Genomic DNA, 19,230 nt, shown 5'->3' with positions numbered 1-19,230 from the left:
CTTGTCCCAAGGAAAATCTCCTTCAACTCTGCCTCAGTGAGACACTCTGCCCCAAGGGATAATAGTTTCACCCTTGTTATCTGGGTGAGGTCTGCTCAGTCCTGAAACTCATTGAATTCAAATCAAATTCTAGCTTAAGCTAGAAACCCATAAAGGAGCCAACTTGGGACTTCTCCCACAGGCCCCCTTCAGCTAAATCTCTCATTATAAAAAGAGCCAAACTAAAATCCTCTCTTTGCAGAGGTTCCAAACATGCTAGCTCCATGCTTGGCATGTCAAGGATCTCTGTCCACTGGAATATTCTTTTCAGTGCTATCCTCTCTTTAACTTCACCTGTTTCCCTAACCTGCCTCTCTGTCAGGATTTCTAACCTTACTTCCAATCCCCATAATAAACCCTTTTATCAATCTAGGTTTTCAGGTCTGTAAATTCTCTTACAGACCTTTTACAGAGAACCTTTGCGCTGCCAGAAGGGAGTCTCTAAAACTCCCTACCCTTTTAGACCTCTTTGATTATGAGGCTTTTGATTAAAAACAGCCACTGATCTTTTTGTGAGGCAGGGTTTAGAGATGGGCGTGTCCTCACTTGTCAAGGCTGCAGATCAAGATAAGAATGCAGTTTAAGCTTTTAGAAATCTCTTTTAACTGTGCTGCTTTTTTAAAATAGAGAGTTGGTTCCTCAATCTCACCAGAAAAATCATCAAAATGGTTAAGCAAAGATCCCCAAGGCATTGCAGGGGAGCCAAATCTCACCATTTGGTTCCCTGAACCCCAAACCTGCCACTAGACTTTATCATTTAACTCCCTGACCACCAGAAACCCTAATTTCATTTTGGTTCCCTAAATCTAAACCTCATTACCCTCAGACTACTTTTTTCGTGATACAGCCTCGGAATTAGTGATTGAATGAAAAAAACCCACGAATATTGGGAATACAATACATTACCAACAGAAAATATCCTCAAAATTCACAAGAAAGGGTTTGCTTTTGCTCTGCAGGAGCAAAATTGAGGACAATTAGACCAGGCACACACCTCAGGCAGGCAACGAGAGCACGGAAGGCAGCTAACACTGAAGGGACCAGAGTGGGAAGGGGTGTGGTTTCAGCCAGCAGAAAATTTGCAGGGGGAACTTTACCACAGTGTTAGCTACTTTGACCTCGCTACAAGCCAGTAGATCAGTAGAGAAGCTATAATAAACACATGGGGTAAAGAATATAACCGCAAAATGATAGTTTCTCAGGACCTGGCCATACCCACCCAGCACACAAAGTGACTCAGCATGCTCTCAGAGTCTCAGAGAACAACCGCTATGCAAATGCAGCGCAGCCATTGCTGTTCCGCTGCTGCTTCACTGCTACTTCCTGTTGACTGTAGAGGAAGCTTGTTAATACCATATTGCCCAAAAAGCAGACCGCACTTGCTTTTTTGGTGTGTTTGTTTTCTTTGTTTCTTTTTTGCCAAAATGAGTAAAAAGTTAAAACAAGCTCTAACTATAAATAGCTTCTATATGGATAGAGAGCAAACTTTAAACCCTGAGGAGACTAAAAACAGATTGTTGCTAGATGAAACCCCAAAGGGGGATATGATAAAGTCCCCACCACACAAGACTCTTATAGAAGAAATAAAAAAAAGGCTCTTACAAGAGAGCTAGAAGATAAATAGGGAAAGGAAAGGGAAGCTTGGAAGAAGGTCTGGATAAGTCATCCCACTCATTAAAAGATAGAGTGGGTACAGAAATCAAATCCCTGAAAAACAGAATTAGTGAATTGGAAAAAGTAAGCAATTTCAAGGAAAATAGAATTATTGAATTGGAAAAAGAAAATAGCTCTCTAAAAAATAAAATCACCAAAATAGAAAAAAAAAATCCATGGGGGGGGAAAAACTCATTTAAAACTCAGACAATTACAAAAAGAAATAAAAAAGCAAATGAAGAAAATAATTCATTAAAAATCAGAAATGAACAAATGGAAATAAATGACTCAAGGAGACACCAAGAATCAGTCAAGCAAAACCAAAAAAGTGAAAAATTTGAAAAAAATCTTAAATACCTACTTGGGAAAATAACAGACCTGGAAAATAGATCTAGGAGAGATAATCTTTTTTTTTTAAATAATTATAACTTTTTATTGACAGAGCCCATGCCTGAGTAATTTTTTACAACATTATCCCTTGCACTCACTTCTGTTCTGACTTTCCCCTCCCTCTCTTCACCCCCTCCCCCAGATGGCAAGCAGTCCTATACATGTTAAATATGTCACAGAATATAGGAGAGATAATATGAGAATTATTGGACTTCCTGAAAATTATGATAAAAAAAGAGCCTAGACATTATTTTTCAGGAAATCATCAAAGAGAACTGACCAGATGTTATAGAAACAGAGGGTTAAATAGACATTGAAAGAATTCATCGATCACCTACTGAAAGAAATCCAAAATCAAAACTCCAAGAAATATTGTGGCTAAATTCCAGAACTATCAGACCAAAGAAAAAATATTACAAATAGAAAAAAATAATAATTCAAATACAGAGGAGCCACAACAAGGATTACTCAGGATCTAGCAGCATCAACATTAGAGGATCGAAGAGCCTGGAATCTGATATTCCAAAAGGCTAAGGAACTTGGCATGCAGCCAAGAATAACTTACCCAACCAAAATGAGTATTTTTCCCAGGGAAGAAGATGGAAATTCAATGAAATAGGTGAATTCCATCTATTTCTGATGAAAAAAAGGGAACTAAACAAAAAGTTTGATCTTCAAATATAGGACTCAAGAGAAACATAAAAAGGTAAAAAGAAATTTTGGGAACTATATTTCTGTTATGAATATACATAAAGAATACATAAATAATTTAATTTTACTGTTATAATATAAAAAAGAAACTAGAGGTGGAAAGGAAATTGTACCAGGAAAAGGGGAAAGTGAAGGTACTACATCTCATGAGAAGGCAAAGGAAACCTATTATATCTGAGGGAAAGAAGGGAGGGGGATGAACATAATGTGTATCTTACTCTCATCAGAATTAACTTAAAGAGAAAAATATTAGACATATTCGATTTACAGAGAAACTTCTCCCACCTCATTGAAAAGTGGGAAGGGAAAAGTGAAAAGGGAAGGGATAAGCTAAATGGAAGGAAATACAGAAATTCGGAGGAAAAGGGGTAAGAAAAGGGGAGGAACTTTAAGGTGGGGGGAGGGATCCTAAAAAGGTAGAGCTGTGTGAGGCAAGTGATGCTCACAAGTTTAATACTGGAAAAGGGGGTAAGGGGAAAAGGAAAGAGAAAAGCCTAAACTGGGGTTAACAAGATGGCAGGAAATACAGAATTAGTAATTTTGTGAATGGGGTAAACTCCCCCATAAAGTGGAGGCAGATAGCAGACTGGATTAAAAGTCAGAATCCTACAAAATGTTGTTTACAGGAAACACACTTGAAACAGGACGATACATACAGAGTAAAAGTAAAAGGCTGGAGCAAAATCTACTATGCTTCAGGTAAAGTCAAAAAAGCAGGGGTAGCCATCCTGATCTTAGATCAAGCAAAAGCTAAAACTGATCTAATTAAAAGAGATAAGGAAGGGCACTATATCTTGCTAAAGGGTAGCATAGATAATGAAGCAATATCAATATTAAACATATATGCACAAAGTGGTGTAGCATCTAAATTCTTAAAGGAGAAATTAAGAGAGCTGTAAGAAGAAATAGATAGCAAAACTTTAATAGTGGGAGATCTCAACCTTGCACTTTCAGAATTAGATAAATCAAACACAAAATAAAAAAGAAATCAAAGAGGTAAGTAGAATACTAGAAAAGTTAGATATGATAGATCTTTGGAGAAAACTAAATGAAGACAGAAAGAAGTACACTTTCTTCTCAGCAGTTCATGGAACTTATACAAAAATTGACCATATATTAGAACATAAAAACCTCAAATTCAAATGCAGAAAGGCAAAAATAGTAAATGCATCCTTTTCAGATCACAATGAAATGAAAATTACATTCAATAAAAAGCCAGGGGAAAATAGACCAAAAAATAATTGGAAACTAAATAATCTCATCCTAAAGAATGATTGGATGAAACAGCAAATCATAGACACAATAATTTCACCCAAGAAAATGACAATAATGAGACATCATACCAAAATGTGTGGCATGCAGCCAAAGTGGTAATAAAGGGCAATTTTATATCTCTAGACACCTACTTGCATAAAATAGAGAAAGAGAAGGTCATTGAATTGGGCTTGCAACTAAAAAAGCTAGAAAAGGAGCAAATTAAAAACTCTCAGTCAAACACTAAACTTGAACTTCTACAAATAAAAGGAGAGATTAATGAAATTGAAAGTAAAAAAAAAAATTGAAAGTAAATTGAATTAATAAGTAAAACTGAGAGTTAGTTCTATGAAAAAAACCACAAAATAGGTAAACCATTAGTAAATTTGATTAGAAAAAGCAAAGAAGAAAATCAAATTGTTAAAGTTAAAAATGAAAAGGGAGAACTTGACACTAATGAAGAGGAAACAAGCAATAATTAGGAGTTACTTTGTCCAAATTTAGGCCAATAAATTTGATAATGTAAATGAAATGGAAGAATACTTTCAAAAATATAGCTTACCCAGATTGACAGAGGAAGAAGTAAATTGGTTAAACAGTCTCATTTTAGAAAAAGAAGTAGAACAAGCTATTAAATCAACTCCATAAGAAAAAATCCCCAGGACCAGATGGATTTACATGTGAATTCTACCAAAATTAAATTCTAATTTAAGGAACAATTAACTCCAATGCTATCTAAACTATTTGAAAAAATAGGGATTGAAGGAGTTTTACCAAATTCCTTTTATGACACAGACATGGTACTGATACCTAAACCAGATAGGTTGAAAGAAAATTATAGATCAATCTCCCTACTGAATATTGATGTAAAAATCTTAAATAAAATATTAGCAAAAAGATTACAGAAAATCATCCCCAGGATAATACACCATGACCAAGTAGGATTTATACCAGGAGTGCAGGGCTGATTTATTAGGAAAACTATTAACATAATTGACTATATCAATAACTAAATTAACAAAAACCATATGATCATTTTAATAGATGCAGAAAAAGCATTTGATAAAATCCAATATCCATTCCTATTAAAAAACACTTGAGAGGATAGGAATCAATGGACATTACCTTAAAATAGTCAGGAGCATCTATTTAAAACCATCAGTAAGCATCATATGTAATGGTGATAAACTGGAACCATTCCCAGTAAGATCAGGAGTGAAACAAGATTGCCCACTATCAATATTACTATTCAATATTGTAGTAGAAGCACGAGCTTTGGCAATATGAGTTGAGAAAGAGATTAAAGGAATTAGAGTAGGTAATGAGGAAACCAAATTATTGCTCTTTGCATATGATATGATGGTATATTTAGAAAATCCCAGAGATTCTACTACAAAGATATTAGAAATAATCCACAACTTTAGAAAAGTTGCTGGATACAAAATAAATCCACATAAATCATCAGCACTTTTATACATCACCAACAAAATCCAACAGCAAGAGATACAAAGAGAAATTCCATTTAAAATAACTGTCGATACCATGAAATATTTTGGAATCTATCTACAAAGGAAAGTCAGGAACTATATGAGGAAAACTACAAAACACTTTGCACATAAATAAAATCAGATTTAAACAACTGTAAAAATATTAAGTACTCTTGGACAGGCTGAGCAAATATAATAAAGATTACAATACTACCTAAACTAATCTATTTATTTAGTGCTATACCAGACAGAAAAATTGTTGAAAAATTACCCATGTTCTGTCAATAAAATGCTATAATAAAAAATAACATAATTATGGAAATGGTGTAAAATATATGACCAAAAACATTTCTCAATAAAAATGTTTTCATGTCACACACACACACACACACACACACACACACATACACCCCACAAACACACAACTTTCCATTTAGCCAATTTATTTCTAAGGAGTTCTTTTCTTCAGTCAATTTCTGCATTTCCTTTTCCAAGTTGTTTGCTTTTCCCAAAAAACTTTCATAATCCTGCACAACTCTCATTTTTTTTTTGCTCATTTTTCTTCTTTCTTTTAAGATCTTTTTTTAATTCTTCCAAGAGAGATTTTTGATTTTGAACAAATACACATCTCAATTTAAGACTTTATTTGAAAGTATTTTGCCATTGCTGTCCTCTTCTGGATCTGTTCTGATCTTCTCTATCTCCACAGTAACTTTTTTGCTCAAAACTATTTTTGCTTTTTAGCTCATTTTAAAAGTTGAGCTCTTGAATCAAGTCATTCTCCAATTGATAAGTAGTCAAATGATATGAACAATTTTCAGATGAAGAAATTGAAACTATTTCTAGCCATATGAAAAGATGCTCCAAGTCATTATTAATCAGAGAAATGCAAATTAAGACAACTCAGAGATACCACTACACACCTCTCAGATTGACTAGGATGACAGGAAAAGATAATGCTGAATGTTGGAGGGGAAGTGGGAAAACTGGGCCACTGATACATTGTTGGTGGAATTGTGAATACTTATCCAGTCATTCGTAAGAGCGATTTGGAACTATGCTCAAAAAGTTATCAAACTCTGTATACCCTTTGATCCAGCAGTGTTACTACTGGACTTATATCCCAAAGAGATTTTAAAGAAGGGAAAAGGACCTGTATGTGCAAAAATGTTTGTGGCAGCCCTCTTTGTAGTGGCCAGAAACTGGAAACTGAGTGGATGCCCATCAACTGGAGAATGGCTGAAAAACTGTGGTATATGAATATTATGGAATATTATTATTCTGTAAGAAATGACCAGCAGGATGATTTCAGAAAGGCCTGGAGAGACTTACATGAACCAATGCTCAGTGAAATGAGCAGGACCAGAAGATCATTATATACTTCAAGAACAATACTATATAATGAATCAATTGTGATGGACGTGGCCCTCTTCAACAATGAGATGAATCAAATCAGTTCCATTTGTTCAATAATGAATAGAATCAGCTACATCCAACGAAAGAACTTTGGGAAATGAATGTGAACCACTACATAGCATTTCCAGTCCCTCTGTTTTTGTCCGCCTGCAGTTTTGATTTCCTTCACAGACTAATTGTACAATATTTCAAAGTCCAATTCTTCTTGTGCAGCAAAATAACTGTATGGATAGGTATACATATATTGTATTTAACATACACTTTAACATATTTAACATGTGTTGGTCTACCTGCCATCTGGGGGAGGGGGAAGAGGCAAGGATGGGAAAAATTGGAACAAAAAGTTTTGCAGTTGTCAATGCTGAAAAAGTGCACATGCATATATCTTGTAAATAAAAAGCTATAATATTTTTTTAAAAAGTTGAACTCTTGGTCTGAGGACATAGGAAAGATTATGCAAGGTTCTTTTGCAGGGATGGGGGGGGGGCTGAAGGGGGGTGGGGGGAGGACTTTCATTGACAATGAATCTGCATGTTTTCCCTTTTTTTAGGGATTGGGTGGGGGATGGCTGAAAATGCTGAAGGCCTTAGAGATCCTGCAGCTTACTTAGTCAATGTTCTAGGGTTTTTGTCTGCCTTGTGCTGAGGCTGTTGGAGTGTTTCTGCATTTTTCCAAAGATACAACTAAGTGTATATTACTCTGACCATTGGTGGCTGCCTGTTTGCTTAAGTACCTGTAGATTTGCATCTATCTGTTTTTCCAGAGCTACAAAGAAACACATAAAGGTATGTATGGTAGAGGTTCCTGTGACTATGCTTATGAAGCAGTTTTCAGAGTTGGAGTTTGCCTGTTCCTTTGGCTTTGCTGAGATACATGGGGGATCCTGGTATTGTTTTTTTGCCTGCTGCACTGAGCTGGCGCTCAGGATCTACTGCTGATTTGCTCAGGTAGGACTTGCTGCTGGTTTGCTGGGATGCTTCCTACTCTGGATTGCAGTCCTCTTTTTATTCAAATCCTGCCAATCTTCCAAAACAATTGGACTAACAGGTTGTTTCATTCCATCTTTTTTATGTTTTTGAACTCAGGTCCTCCTGACTTCAGGGTTAATGCTCTATCCCCTGCGCCACCTAGCTGCCCACTTTTTTATATTTTTGATGGTTCTGCTGTTGCAGATTTTGTTTTGGAGAGCTATTTAATGTTGTTTGGAAATGAATGTGGGAGGGATTTATTGTTTATACCACCATTTTGGCTTCTTTAAACTTCATATTAACTTGAAAAAAACTAACATTTTTAAGATAGAATAATATTAACTACTGTTACTAGAGTTTATGATCGCATCAGTTTCAATAGCTCTCATAATTCTCTAATTCCTATCCAAACATACTTCATGGTTCTTTTGGCACTTTCTTATGTTTGATATTAGAGAGTTAGAATCAGAGAAACAAAAGGTTTAAAGAGAGTTAATATTTCTATCTGCTAGAAAGAGTTTATTAATACTTCAAAATACCTTAGAAAATCTATGATTTTACTAAGGATTCTCTTTACACGAATGCAGCTTTTAACAGAATCAAACTGTTTATTGCTCATCACTAAGTAATCATGACTCAGCAAGCCTTCCCATGACATTACTGATATTGCTTCAATACTATATTAGGTAAAAAAAAAAAAAAAAAAAAAAAACTCAGGAATCACTCAGCATTCAACAAGCTAAATACTTTGAACAAAACTTCAAAAGATTTGTGTTTTCATCAATATGAATATTCCCTCTACTTGTGCAGCTCATAACCAATCTGTATCTTAATAAAGTATCTTTGTGAGTTAATTGTGCTTCCCCAAATCAACTGGTACTAGTGTTCTAGTGATGAATATTTCTTACCTTACATACATTTGTCCTTAAACAAGAAAGTTAATTGTTATATGCATGTTCAAAGACTTTCAGTAAGTTTGTTAAGACATAAAATAGTTTATTCTGATTTAGCTTTAGACAATCAAGCTCCACATTATGACGGAGCATCAGAGTAGGAATTTAGGCAAATGAGTTTCTGAGATTATTTCTAATCATTTTCAGAGAGCTTCCACTTTACTTTGAAAACCAGTAAACAAGTGAAAACTCTATAGGGTCCCTAGCTTTAAGTCCTTAACTCTTTTATACAAATGACACTAACATATTCTCTTTTTGTGTATGATATAATCTTTAATTTGACAATCACTGTTAAATTGAGAGAGTACAAAAGAAACCTCTCTTTTATATCTTTCTGGTCTTCACATTACAAACAATGTAATGTTGCCCGTGAGTAATCATAGTACTCCTATCCATTACAGTATATTCCTATTTCACATGCATATTAATGCGTACTTTGCAACCACTAAAAAGCATTCTTATTGATAATTGTCTTCTGGAAATAAAAATACTAATTTTTTGTTTCTTTTTAAAAACTCTCTGACAAACCAGGGCCTGATGATCCCTGGCCAACCACAGTTCATGAATTTGATTTGATATATGAAGGTAAAGTTTCTTTATTGATTTTTTTCTATTCTTAAATTTCAGTTTGACGGATGCTTTGCTTTGTGTATATATATATATATATATATATATATATATATATATATATATATTGTAAATCCTTGCAAAACCAAAACCTTGTATTCCAATTTTTTCCCTCCCTTTCCCCCAACCTCTCCCCTAAAGGGCAAGTAATCCAATATATGTAAAACTTGTGCAATTCTTCTGTACAAAACAAAGAAAACTACAAACCAATCTCCCTAATGAAGTGATGCAAAAAATTTAAATAAACTAATAGCAGAGAGATTACAACTTATCAGCAGGATAATACAAAATGGCCAAGTGGGATTTATTCCAGGAATACAGGGCTGGTTCAATATCAGGAAAACTAATACCATAATTTGACCATATTAATAACAAAACCAATAGAAATCATGAGCTAATCTTAATAAAGAAAAAAAACTTTTGACAAAATACAGCATTCATTACTATTTTTTAAAAAATAGAGAGCATAGGGATAAAGGGAATTTTCCTTCAAATAATCAGCAGTATCTAATCTAAAACCAACTGGACACATTCCCAATAAGATCGGGGTGAAACAAAGATACCCATTATCACCATTCTTATTCAACATTGTACTAAAAACGTTGGCTTTACCAAGAAGAAAAGAAAAAGAAATTAAAGGAATTAAAATAAGCAATGAAGGAATAAAACTATAACTCTTTGCAGATGATATGATGATATAATTAGAGTATCCTAGACAATCATCCAAAAACTATTAAAAACAATTCACAACTTTAGCAAAGTTGCAAGATATAAAATAAACCCACACAAATCATTAGCATTTCTAAGTACATCAGCAAAAGATAGAAAGAGAAATCCCATGTAAAATAACTATAGACAAAATAAAACATCTGGGTGTCTAACTGTCAAGACAAATCCAGGGACCATATGAACACAATTACAAAACATTTCTCATACAAATAAAATCAGATCTAAATAATTGGGAAAATATCAATTTTCATGAGTAAGCCGAGCTAGTGTAATAAAAATAACAATTCCATCTAAATTAATCTATATATTCAGTGCCATATCAATTATTTTGTGCCAAAAAATTATTTTATAGAACTAAAAAAAATAACAAAATTCATTTGGAAAAACAAAAGGTTAAGAATATCAAGGAATTAATGAAAAAAAATTCAAAGGATAGTGACTTAGAACTACCAAACCTAAAACTATATTATAAAGCAGCAGTCATCAAAACTATCTGGTATTGGCTAAGAAATAAAGAGGTGGACTAGTAGAATAGGTTAGATAAACACAACACAATCATCAAGGCCTTGCGTTCAATCATTCTGTTAGACAGTTTCTGCAGGAAGAAATCAAAGGTGACTGCTAGCAAGAGGCTACTACATAGAAAATACAAATCATAAAAACTTCAATTCACACAAGATCCTGAATGCCCTTCATTTTATTACTGAGAATAAGTTGAGATCTTAAGTTCAGGTCTCATGTCTGAACATCAACTGCATTGTTGTATTGTTTGTATTGTTTGAACATTTTTTTGTGTTATATATCCACTTGGAACGAATGGGTTTTAACTTTTAAAAATTCCTGGGTCTATGAAAAATAGTGAAGGTGCAGTGTAATGATAGATATTTTATTATATATTGTTATTATATATTGCATAACAATATATTATATATTATTTATAATGTTGTTTTATTATAATAACAATATTATATATTGTTATATATATTGCTTTTAAGTTAATGCCAAAAATTATAGACACCTTATGAAAAAATCCTCTTCTGAAACTGAAACCTTTTATTTTGTATGTGTTGTTGTTGTTGTGACTTTAATTGGTATAAATTGGTATAAATAAATATTTATGTATATAGAGCATAGATTTATAGTCCCCTATCATGTAATAATATACATATTAAGTAAACATTATTAATACATTAATATAAACATTACTAATAATCATTAAACACATGTATAGCTTTACCTAATGTATTTCATATAGTACATAATACATAACATGCATATATTACATAAGACATAAAATGTTGGTGTACATAGACATAACATCCATGAAGGACAACCAATAAAGCTGTTTCCTCTAGCAGATCATCACCCTTAGGAATACCTTTATCATCCACTCATGAGAAATCAGCAACCCACCATCTGAAGATACTCATCTTTGGTATTTTTGTTAAATCTATGGAGTGTTATTCAAAGAAACATTTTAAGTGCATGAAATAAAATGCATAAGTTTAAATAGGAAATCTATTATCATTCAACCATTCTGACTGGGACCACCATAAATTTATGATATATAATAACCTCAACTGGACCCTCACTGCTTCTAAACAATCCTACTATACATCCCTTATCAACTCAATATCCTACTCTTCATACCATTTCATCTCCTGTCAAACCTTCCATGGTTTTCCTCTTCCCTCATACTTTCATATGAAAAAAAATGATTAATATTTTATTGAAAAAAATTAATGCCATTTGGCATGAGTTCCTCACTCTCCTCTCTCTTCCACATCTCCTGTTACTCAGATGCCTTCTGCCACTATCTCCTTCATCCTTACCTGCATGATGAATGGGTTTAGTCCTTATCAAAGCTGAGTTCTCTACTTGGTCAGGTCATCCTGTGCCATGCCATCTCCTCCAATAGTTTTATCTCCTCTCTCATATCAACTCTGTTATTTATTTTTAATTTCTGCAGTCTACTAGATCATTCCCTATCTCTTTCTACAAACATGTCCATGTTGCCCACTTGCTGAAAACTCTCTTTCTGCTGTCATCTCTCTTCTGTTCTTTGTAATGCCCTAAGCCACTGCCATCACATCCTATTGCCTCTTTACTACAAACAGGCAGAAATGCATACATCATATAACAAGTAATAGTATCAAAACAGAGTTTTCAAGAACCTCTTAAAACTATAAAATTGAAATTTGATATTTATAAAATAAAGAAATATGGGTCACAAACCCCAAAATAACTATTAAATAAAAATAAAAGGAAGGAGATGGATATTTTCACAAAAATAATGATTAGAGAATCAAGGTTGTAGTCACAAAGATCTGAGTTCAATTTCTGCCTCAAATACTTACTAGCTGTGTAATCCTGCAGTCATGTCACTTAATAGTTGTTTACATTAGTTTCCTCATTTGCAAAATGGTGATAAGAACAATACGTAACACTCAGGGCTATTATGTGATTCAAATGAGACAATAGTTGTAATGTGCTTAGTACAGTGAGGTAAGTGCTATATAACTCTTATGTTATTTATTATTAATTACATATAGCCAGTTACTAAACCAACTCATTCACTTCAGGGAAAAAAGGTCATTCATTTCATTTTATCCTACTATATTCAATGAAAGATTAAAAAAAAATGTTTTGTCCCCAAAGAGCTATAAATAAATCTTATACACACACACACACACACACACACACACACACACATACACACACACATACACACACACATACATACACAATAGACAAATAGATAAATGTAATATAAATGTGTGCAAAATGTAGTATAAATAAATATCAAAAGAGAGCCTATGAAAAGAAAAAAATGGGATAAAAGAATATTTCATGAAATAAGTAACATGTGAACTATACACCTTAATTTACACATTAATCAATAATTTACAGAATCAACAGGTAAATGGTGGAGAAGCACATTTCTGAAAGAAGAAACATTTTGAGTCTTGGAGATTTGAAAGTACAAGGCATAGTCATAGAATAAAATTTTTATGTTGTTTTGGATTTCTTTAGGCAAGCAGTGAAAGATAAAGTCTAAGATTTATATTATTCCCTAGGTAAACTCCACCTATTAATTTTTGACAAGACAATTGGAAGCCCAAGGTCGTACAGCCATTACATGATAAGTGTCTGAGGTCAGTGTCATACTCAGGTCCTCCTTATTCCAGAGTCACTGCTTAACCTACTATCAGATCTAAGTGGCCTTATTAATTTAAATATTAAAATTAAGAGCTTTAATAAATCAAATACGATTTTGATCAACTATGGAGGAAATCAAACAGAATAATTATTGGAAACAAAATCAACAGATTTGATCATATACAGATATGTATAACAAAATTTTAAAATCAAAACAATAGAAAAGGTTTGGAAAATATTCCTAATAACTAAATACTATGTGTAACATATACATCCCTCAACATTCACTTGTTTTAATTTGTACAACTTTAAGCATTTGTATGATTTTAATTAGCAACCTCATTTTCACTTTCATGATAAAAACCCGTGTGCACAGTAGAGAAAAAAAATGAGAGGCCCAATGCTGCAAATTTGTAAAGCACCTAATTTCTAGTAGGCATTTCACTGGGCTTGTTCACACTCTTTGTAGACTGAAAAAACTCTCTATGCCTTCTTTTCCATAGTTTAATTGTCTGCCTTAAAAACTCAAGGTTTGAATTATAATTATTCTCCAAAAAGGTACTGCAAGTCTCATGGGATCCTCTGAAACAAGAACATTGTATAAATGTATTTCATTATGACATAAAACCATTAAGAAAGTAGATTAAGACACACTGCAATAATACTTTTTTTTTTAAGGTAGAAACTCTAAACACAAATTTAACAAATTGTACAATAAAACTGTAATTAATCCTGGGATCACAAGAGAAGATTCTATAGCTTAGAAAAAATACTTATTAAACACATGGTATGGGCAGAGCAAGATGGTGGAGAGTACACAGGTCTTTGTCTGAGCTCTTCTTGGCTTCCTCAGATCAAGCCTCTGAATTGGTTTTGGAGTGACAGAATCCATAAATATTTGGAGTGTAACAAATTAACAGCAGAAGATGTTTTGGAAGACAGGTCTGTTTTAATTGAGCTGGGTGGCGGAGGCCCAGGGAGGACCAAGGATGGAGTGGCTAGGGGAATCTACTGGAAGGCTCGTAGCCAAAATACAACAGCTTTAGCTACTCTGTCCTGGTTCAGAAGCCAAAAGATCAGCAAACTAGTTGTGAGATCTCCAACACTGCTACAGAGAGCAAATACTGAGCCAAGGAATACCAGCATTACTGGGGACTTGGCCATGCCCACCCAGCATGAGAAAGAAACCAGCAGCACAGGCTCTAGGATAGCATGAAGTTGCTGTCACTTGTAGAGGAAGTTTGGGACAATCTCTCCTTTAACCTGAGAACAGGCATCAACATTTAAAATGACCAAAAAAGCAAAAAGAGCTCTTAACCATAGATCACTTTTATGGAGATAAGGAAGAATAGACCTCAAGCTCTATTTACTAAAGGCAAAATATCTCCAGATGAAGTATCAAAGGTGATATGATTTTGCCTCCATCTCACAAGGCTCTCTTGGAAGAATTCAAAAAGTATCTTAAAAGAGAGAAGAAAAAATGGGGAAAGGAAATGAGAACTTTGCAGAAGGGTTTGGAAAAGGAAACACAAATTATCTGAAGAAAATTCCTTTAAAATAGATTTAATGAAATTTTTAAAAAGCATATAACCACTTAAAAAAGATATTACAAAACAGGAAAAGAATACTCTTTGAAAAACCAACTCATTTAAAAATTCAATTGGCCAAATGCAACAGGAAATAAAAAAGATAATTAATGAAAATAATTTGCTAAAAAATAGAGTGGAACAAATGGAAGTGAATGACTCAATAAGATATCAAGAATCACTCAAACAAAACCCCCCAAAAAAAGAAAAAATAGAAGAAAATATAAAATACTTCACTGGAAAAACAACTGACCTGGAAAACAGATCTAAGAGAAACAATCATTTAATAATTAATGGACTACCTAAAAATTAAAATGAAAAAGGAGCCTAGAGAACATCTTTCAAGAAATGCTCTGATATCCTAGAACTAGAGTGTAAAATAACTGTTGAAAGAATTTATTGATCACCTTCTGAAAGAGACTCCAAAATGGAAACTCCAAGGAATAACATAGCTAAATTTCAGAGTATCAGATCAAGGAGAAAATACTATAAGCAGTTAGGAAAAAACAAAAACAAAACATAATTCAAATATTGATGATCCACAATCAGGATCACCCAAGGCATAGCAACTTAGACTTTAAAGGACTGAAGTGCCTGAAATATGATATTGTCAAGGGCAAAGGAACTTGGACTACAACCAAGAATCAACTATCCAGCAACTTTAATTTTCAGGTAAAAGATGGGATGAGATGTTCTCTTCTTTTGTATAATATATGATGGTTCTCTGGGAGCAGGTTTCTTGGGGAGGTCTATGACACCAGGGTGGGAATCCAATATGCAGTCCACTTGCAGGGTATCTTGGGACCCTGATGTTTTGATAACTATGAATGTGAAAGGGATGAACTTTCCCCTAAAATGTAAGTGGATAGCAGACTGGATTAAAAATCAGAATGCTACAATACATTGTGATTACAATGTGATTGTAAGTGATTACAAGAAACACATTTAAAGAATACAGAGTAAAGGTAAAATGTTGGAGCAGAATATTATGCTTCACCCAAAGTTAAAAAAAAAAAAAAGCAAGGATAATGATCCTGATCTCAAATATAACAAAATAAAAAATAGATCTAATTAAAATAGATAAGGAAGGAAATTACATTAAGCTAAGGGGTACCATAGATAATAAAGTAATATCAATAGTAGACATACATATACTATACCCTAGCCTTATTTAGTGCAATGTCAATTGCCAAGAAATTAATTTACAGATCTACAAAAATTGTAACAAAGTTCATCTAGAAGAATAAAAGGTCAAGAATTTCAAAGGAATTAATGAAAAATGCTAATGAAGGTGGCCTAGCTGTGCCAGACCTAAAACTATATTATAAAGCAGCAGTCATCAAAACCATTTGGTACTGGCTAACAAACAGTAGTTAATCGGTGGAATAGGTTAGGATCACAGGACAAAATAGGCAATAATGACAGGAATCTAGTGTTTGACGAACCCAAAGGCCCCAGCTTTGGGGATAAGAATTCACTATTTGACAAAAACCAGCATGGAAGAAATTAGGGCTAGACCCACACCTAATACCACATACCAAGATAAAATCTAAATGGGTTCATGATTTAGACATAAAGACTGATATGAGCAAATTAGAGAAACATAGGATAGTTTATCTCTCAGACCTGGAGAAAAAAGGAGCTTATATCCAAAGAAGAACTGGAACTCATAATAGACAATTTTGGATAAATGTGGATGTGTGTGTGTGTGTGTGTGTGTGTGTGTGTGTGTCAATTGCATATTTCAGCATATACTGGATTGCTTGCTATCTAGGGAAGGAAGGTTGAAAAATTTTGCAAGGGTGAATGTTCACAACTATCTTTGCAAATATTTTGAAAATAAAAAGTTATAATAAAAAATAGTCTGGGGTTGAATTTGATTTAATTTGATTCAATCCACTGAAACCCCTAATTGTCTTACAAATGCAAAGGATTCAAAAATGTCAAAGTCCCCACATCAAGTACAATGCTAGCTTTTTTCCCCTTGGCTGAAACTATAGACACTGAAGCTCCACATTTTTTTTTTCCTTTCCCTGCCATCATTCTTTCCCATTTCAGTTCTGGGTAAAGCCTGGCTTTCAAATAGCAGGATCCAGCTATAAAATTGGAAGCTATTAAAACATCCATCAATTCCTCACTTACTTCTGTTTCACAGGAATAATGGCTATTCTCATAGTGTTGCTTTTGGAAATCTAGGATTTTCCCAAAAAATAGAAAATAAAAAATGCTACCCCATACATCGGATTATAGGACAAATTGCCTCTTCCCAATGATTAGCATAAGTGAATTTATTAACAATGATTAGCATAAGTGAATTACAGTGTAGGTTAAAAAAATACCTTTTAGGATTAATAGGACTTGGAAATTAATAACTAATAGGATTTGTTACAAATTAATCTGCCAGGAGTCTAAGAGGAAGTCCTGTAAATGACTCAGTTAGACAATTCATCTAATTAGCAACTTCACATTTTTCATTAACAAGCTGCAGTAAATCATCGTGTTGTTTGTGTGTGTGTGTATGTGTGTGTGTGAGTGTGTAAGAGAGACAGAGACAAAGACAGAGACAGAGAGAGAGAGAAAGAGAGAGAACCTCTACAACTCTTTCCCAGTGGCTCCTCCTCTTTTTCAAATGAACTCTTCCTTTTGACCCAGCTAACTGCTTTTTGCACTATTGACTACTTTACTAAACCCTATACCCACAGCTTTAATGGCCTTCTAGGACCTTGTGAACTTTTAAGACAAGGTCACCTTGGCTCATCCAAATATCTGCAACTAAGTTATGAGGTTTTAAATAATGATTTGCCTCTATAGTTGAAATATTAACAATAATTTATTCTTCATATGTATACACTGACCCTCTCCCTAATAAGTATATGTATTTTCAAATAATTATATAATTCATTACTAATTATCTCTCCACAAATAATACACAATATATGTACATAATAATGAATATACATATTATACTGTGTATAATATTATTTGCTCCATAAGACACCTAACTAGCAAGCCAAAGACCAAATATATTCAAACTACATGAAGCCCCAAGTTCTAGGCTTCCAGAACTTGTATTTGAATCTTAGATGGTAGATAATAAAAAATATTACAGAACACCACATGCCATTTAGAGAGAACACTGAAGTTCTACAGGATATCATCAGGTGTGGCAGATGTTATATAGAACATCTATCTCTTGTAAAGTATTGGCAAGTCATGTCACAAAAATAACCAACAACATGTAGAATAAGCTTCTATTCTTGGTTGTTTGGACAAAAGGAAAAAGAGAGGGAAAAAGAAGATGAGGGGGAAGGATAGGAGGAATAGGAGAAGGAAATGCAGGAGGAAGAAAAATAGGGAGGAGGAAGAGGAAAAGGAAAAAGAAGAGGGAGGTATACCTTCTGAATCCAATTCTTCCTGTGCAACAAGAGAACTGTTCAATTCTGCACACATGTATTGTATCTAGGATATACTGTGACATATTTAACATGTATAGGACTGCTGGCCATCTGGGGGAGGGGGTAGAGGGAGGGAGGGGAAAAGGCGGAACATAAGTAAATGCAAGGGATAATGTTGTAAAGAAAATTTTTTCAAAATAAAAAAAATTTTTTTTTTAAAAAGAAGAGGGAGCTAAACGGGAGGAATGGAGAAGCAGCAGAAGAGAGAAGGAGGGGGAGGGGGGACAGAAAACATAAGGAGGGTAAAAAGATAAGAAGAAGGGTAAACTAGCAGCTATTATAGCTGTGGGTTGTCAGGATGCGTATACATTTTTGTATTCTAAAGTTCAATGGACCTGGAACTGAAATAAGAAATCATTCTGAGCTTATGATGCAGAAGGTACATTTCACACACATGGATGAGGAGAGGAGGGGGAAAAAAAAAAACAAAAAAACGGTGGGAGGCTGGTGAAGAACAAAGCCAGCTGGGTAATAGCCTATACTGTTCCATTTGACAGAAATTTCTTCACGGTTTGGGGATTAAATCCACATTCCTAAAACAAAATATTTCTATCTTCTACGTTAGAATGTCTTCATTTTACAGAAGAAGAAATCGAGTCTCGGAAAAGAAAAACTTTTCCCATCATCACAAAGGTAAGCAACAAAGCGGTCCCGAGATTTGAACTAAAATCCTGGAGCTCATCCAACCTCTTGATCTGGAGCTTTGGACTCATCGCACTCAGAGCCAAACGGACCCGGCACTTGTGCACTCGGCACTGCGTGACTTGATTCTACCGCATCTGCGTGAGCCACGGATCCGACAA

Source organism: Sarcophilus harrisii, chromosome 5, assembly GCF_902635505.1.
Source record: "Sarcophilus harrisii chromosome 5, mSarHar1.11, whole genome shotgun sequence".
Lineage (NCBI taxonomy): Eukaryota > Metazoa > Chordata > Mammalia > Dasyuromorphia > Dasyuridae > Sarcophilus > Sarcophilus harrisii.
Note: the sequence above shows the minus strand (reverse complement) of the source record.